Raw genomic sequence first — 6000 nt, forward strand, 5'->3', positions numbered from 1 at the left:
TGCACGGTATGCCTTTAACAAGACATTTTATTTATTTATGATAGCAATAACATGCCAAATGTCTACAAAACTGAATTGCAAAAACATTATGTATTAAATAGCTCCTCATGGCCCATTAGACTCAAGTAATTTCTCATTCATGCTCATAAAATCATAAAATATTATAATTTCTGATTATTATAATATTTTATGATTTAAGTTGTTTTGGATTTATGACTAACAGTAAAAGAGGTAATAAATGCTTAACTTCAACGGTGCTTTGCCAGCATGAACAATATTTGCATTTACAACCAAATTAATTTGCATATAGTACATCACATTTGACGAGAAAGACTACAACGTCTGTATTCTGAACAGCCTGCCTATCTATCTATCTATCTATCTATCTATCTATTTATCTATCTATCTATCTTCCTATCTATCTATCTATCTACCTATCTATCTATCTATCTATCACTCTTTCACATACATTCTTTCTCTTTCCCCTTTAGCCTCCTCTCATTTTCAGGGCACATAATTAGACTGAGAACCCAGGAAGGCTAATACATCGCCATGGTTCCCTGGAGACTCACTGGCTCTAATAGGACTCAGGCTCTAATCAGTCATTATTAGGGGAAGGACCTCTGCCCTGCGGACAGAGACTCATCCCAGCAGAGCGCTGTCTTCTGGAAAAGCCCCGGCGTCTGTACCAGAAGAGAGGCGCTGCCTGCTGGAGAGAGCCGGGCCCTCCTCAATATACAGTTGATTTATGGGCTGCTCAGAAATACATCAGTCCCATAACTGATACATGCCCATTGATTAATGATGCATAAATGATCATGATCGGGTTTTTTTTAAAGGGTATCGATTCACCTAAGTCTGTAATTTTATCAGATAAAAAATGATAAAAAATCTTTTTATGTAATTGTTTGCAATATCGCACAATGAGCACAATGTGAGAGTGCGATTTTTATACTTCATGGCATGCGCAGCTATTTCAGACATAAAGTGGATAATGAGGGTAAACAATCGCTCTGAACATGAAATAGCACCTAATTAAGAAAAATTAACAGTTTGTTAAAACTCTGGGATTGGCACTGTGCCTGCAAACCAGCATATTCAGGGCATCGAGGGATTGACTAGAACAGCGTTTCCCAACCTTTTTCCTTCCGCGGCCCCCTCTCAAAATTTACAGAATCTCCTGGCACACCACTCTCAAAAGCATGAACTGCGAGCGACGTATTGACGTTGATGTGACGTGCCAACAGTAGGCCTAAATGTTCTTTTGGGGTTTTAATTAAGCGATATGCATTTTAATGACATTTATTTTGGCTTTTGTGAATGGGATTTGTTCATTTAAGTTTTTTTAAAAAATTCATTTGAACATTAAAAATTTTTTTAAAGGAATTGTCACACGGCACACCTGACTTCGCCTGACGGCACACCAGACTGCCGCGGCACACCGGTTGGGAAGCGCTGGTCTAGAACCAGTGGTCTGGACTATCCCTCTAACACTGTGTGAGTGCAGTGCAGTTCAGAGACGTAAGTTACCATGTCAACAACACTCTGATGTTCAAAATGTGACATCACTTCCGTAAAAGCAAAAAGAGTATGATTAGTTCCCTTAGCTGGAGACTTTGGTTTTTAGCTGGCTGTGCTAATCATACCTCTTGTTGCACAGCCCGGTCACAGTTAAATTAACCTTGCAGGATCCTTAGCCCAGCTACATTAGCACAACAATCACTAAGAGAGATTCTGCCAAATAGCTTTTTGCCAAGAAAAGTAGCAACTTGTTTATCTTGGGCAAGCCAGGAATGTTGCTTCAGGGATGATTTAATTTTAATTATTCAATTTCAAATTTAATTGGCAAGTTATTCTGTATTTAGCTACTGATTTTACATTTGATGGGCAGGGGAGGGGTGGTGGGGGGCAGTTGGGGGTGAAAGTCAACAACCCTCATTCCTTTGAAGCTGCATTTAGGTTGATGTGCTAAATGTGAACCCTGAGGTAGACTGGGCATGCCTTTCACCTGACCTTCAGAACCTATAAATAAAAGATATCTTGGTCTTTCAAATCTGGAAAGGCTATGAATGAATTGCACAACACTTGACCCCTCCCTTCTCCAACTCATATGGTAATGTTTCTCTGGGGCACTGCTAAGGAGGCATTTCTGACTGTCCAGCTCCGCAGATGACAGAGGGTAAGTCGCTAGGGCAACAGTTGCTGTGGATTCTAACGCCATAATGACATGACCTCCTCCAGTGTCTTTAGGCCTGGTAAACATAAGAGTAATATATCTTTAAAGGATAACAAAAGATATAAATAGACCATCAGACTCCCACCCTTACAGAGATAACCTTGTTTTCAAGAGGACACTCAGAAGAATGCAAAATGGCATGCAGGGGGTGTAAGCAGTGAATATTTTAACAAATTTTGACACCTAGTCTTCAAATTCAGGGTACACATGCGCTGCATCAGCAAACAATGGAATCGCCCCAAGACATGTTTTATTCAGCACGCCTGCATGAGAGAACAGTCAGACAGGCAGAGACAGAGTTGGAGAGAGGAAGACAGAGACAGAAAGAGAGAATTTTGGAACAAATCGCATCACATTAAAGTGATTTAAATATTTAAATGGATTCCTCTGAGTTCCATTACAACTTTTGAGCAGCCAATATTTTCCCCATCACTCTCATTCAGTCAGAGTGTCACTCTCAGCCTCAGTTTATTGCTTTCCTTCCCACTTTAAGCTGTTCACGGCTGTTTGTTTCCGCAGTAGCATATTGAAAATTGCATTACGTATTTACATTTCCTCACATGAATTGTTTTTATTTGTTTGGATATGAATATTGAATCCGGGTCAGGAAATGAATGCTGGGGAAGTTCTTTTTTTTTTTTTTGTCTGCAGGAACTTTGTATCTTTCAGCAGAAGCTCATTAATCTTCAGGAGAGTTATCAGTTGGTTAAAAAATGCAGAGAAGCAGCAGATACACATTTTTTATTTTTTTTTGCAAAGCCCATCCTAAAGAAATACATTTGGATGTATCCATCTGAAGTGCTCCTTATTCGCTACCAGAGAGGTATCGGCCAATGCACACTTAGCAATGTTACATCGGTATACACTAACGGTATCTAACCTAAAATTATGTTCCGATGTTACTTGGTTTGTGACTCACAGTATGTAACCATGTTAACATTAGACTGTGTGAGCTTTTTTGGTGCTATATTTTGCTGGGAGTTTTTGCTGCTGTGCATGTTATTACCTGCATTGTTTGTTTTCATAAACAAGCTGTTCATTTTGCTTACTGCTACACTCATTTTCACAAGTAGACTGTATTCTACTTATAATGGGAAAAGGTATACCTTCCATGCCTTCACCAATGCTAAATTGCTAAAATAGATGGTAGTAGCTGGCAGTGACAAACATACATAACTGCAAAGTGAACAAGGATAAGCACATTTATTATGCTAATTTGCAACTCTGCACACAAATGTTAAAAGAAAATAAAGCTTACAGTATTCCCAGTGTTAGGTCTTCGGCAGTGTAAAACATTCCACTGCCAAAAGTTTAACTTTTACACTATATGGAGAGGTGCAATTTAAACTCTCAACCCAGATCACATTCGTGGCACCCCAGGTAACCCCAGTCCTCAGAAGAAAACCATATCAAAGGAAAGATTCAATCTCGATTGATTTGTGTCTGAACAGAGTGGTTGTGCTTCATGGTTATCTCTATTTCCTTGATTCTCTACCCCTTCTCTTGCCCCCACAATTGTCTCTCTCTCTGCTCTTTCTATCCCTCTTAAGACGTGTATGGGTGTTCAGAGTCCTGATAAAGGCAAAAGGAATAGCCTTTTATAAGCTGATGGCACATTTTAGTTGGCGAGAACAGACTTGAAATTGGTTCACTATTTCTCTTCCTCAATTCCCAGGGGAGGAACAGAGGTCCCTGGTTAGCTGGATTAAACATCTGCAAGATAGGTGGGTCACCTGCAGAATTTTACTAAACTGAACTAGTTAGAGGTGGTTTGGTTGTGTTGTAGAACAGCATTGTTATAGGTAAACTGTATGCTAGGATTGTACTGTCTTGATTACAGAATTTTTTCCCAAGGCCCCACTAACCTGTTAAACTGGAGGGCAGTAACATTGCACTGTCCTGATTTCAGGATCTTCTCCAATATAGCACATGCACAATTTTTCTAAGTACTAAAAGCACTAAAAACTTTTTTCAATCTAGGCCTAGGCTTAATGCATGTCTGGGAAACTGGCCCTAAAAGTAAAAGAGGAACTTGGTTTCATCTCAAGGTTTGATGCATTGATCAAGGATTTTTATGTACTATAGACATTCAGCGAGTACTAAAAATAAAGTATGGTTTTAGCATTGCCTTCCAGATGGGTCGGAAAGTAAATTTCATTTATTTAATGTGTGTTGTCCCACACCTCTGTATTTCTAGACATGATAGTTAAAGACCTGCTAAACACTTAAAGCCTCTAAGTCTTTTTCTTTAAGGGCATTTCAGCATCTAAGGGAAACTAATCAAAGAGCTAAGGACTGTAGTTTTGGGAATTGGTACAGCCAGGGGGTAACAGCACTTATTGGGGAACTAAAATGGCTTATAATAGCTGAAGCATTTGAAGATTATCTTTGCAGACAAGTCCAAGGGTAATTAAAATGGCATGGTAAGGAACACACAGCTTGTACGTGGCTGTCATACTTTCTAATTTTGCATTGCCAGCGCCATTTAAATGAGGGTGGATGTTTTTGTCTCCCTCAATTAATGTATTGTTTCCAGTTGAGATCATATAGCTATCTCTCTCTCTCTCTCTCTCTCTCTCTCCCTCCCTCTCTCTTTTTCTTTCTTTCTCTCAGCAGTGGAGAACCTGTGCGAGTCACAGCAGGAAACATGATTGATTGCCCTTCAGGGCACAGTCTGATGCTGACGGATTAATCAATTGGCAAAGACAGACCCACTCCTGTATCTGCAGCCGTGGTGTGTCCAGGAAGTCTCATTTGGCATGACAGATGCAATGGAGAAAAGAGTAATGTTGGGCAGGGAAGGACATGCCTCGCTCAAAAAGAGACTTATAGAGAAAATATATGACACAGCACAAATGGTGTGTTAACAAGCTCACAGGTGGAGCAAAGATGACTTGGCAAAAATTCTGTTTTAGGGCCTCACCAGATGGCACCTGTCAGAATATATCAACCCTACCCAAATCTTCATTTCGATTTCATTACACACAAACCAGCAAGTCATGCAAGAGGCAATGTAAGAACTCCTGTTTGTCATTAATGGGAGGCTATAAGACAGACCAAGCTTTGCCTCCTGTGTACATGTTTCATCAGTGAGTCTATTTTGCTGGTACTGCCATCCACACTCTTGTCGAGGGCAGTCCCAGTTGACTGGCAACTGGTCCCCACTAGGGACAAACAGAGCCAGAGCCCGTTTAAAGGCCAGAGCTGTCAGTCAGTCAAGCAGTCCCCAGATTACACTGTGAGGGACAGAAAGAGGATTCTTTCTCTGATGTCTGTCTCATTGTGTTTGCAATTCCTTCCCATAAACCTCACAGAGATTTGGATGGGATGCAGAAAGGAAGATTGAGAAAGAGAGAGAGCGAGAGAGGCTGCTGAAGCTATATTAAGATGCTGAAACTCTTCAGTACAGCTGATTCATTTTATAACTGAACTGTCTCGCGAGGTAGCAGTCTTAGCCAGGTACATTCCATATCTATGATATGTCTCTGAAGTACACATTCTACAGTGTTGTTATCCTACACACTGCCAACACTGGGCTGAATCTTCCTGTTACCGCTAACTGTAAATATAGAAAATGGTGAACCACCTACTCTCGGAAAACGAAAGATTCAACACATTTTTTATGCACAAAACAGTATGCTTTGGATTTGCTCCCCTGTCTTCTCTAAGGCAGACCAGCTGTTATGAAATTTCTGGTTGAACACTGAGAATTTAAAAAGCTTAAAATGGGAGTGTTAACGCTGTCCAGCCTGACCTACCCCCTC

Source organism: Anguilla rostrata, chromosome 18 (genome assembly GCF_018555375.3).
Source record: "Anguilla rostrata isolate EN2019 chromosome 18, ASM1855537v3, whole genome shotgun sequence".
NCBI classification, from domain to species: Eukaryota; Metazoa; Chordata; class Actinopteri; order Anguilliformes; family Anguillidae; genus Anguilla; species Anguilla rostrata.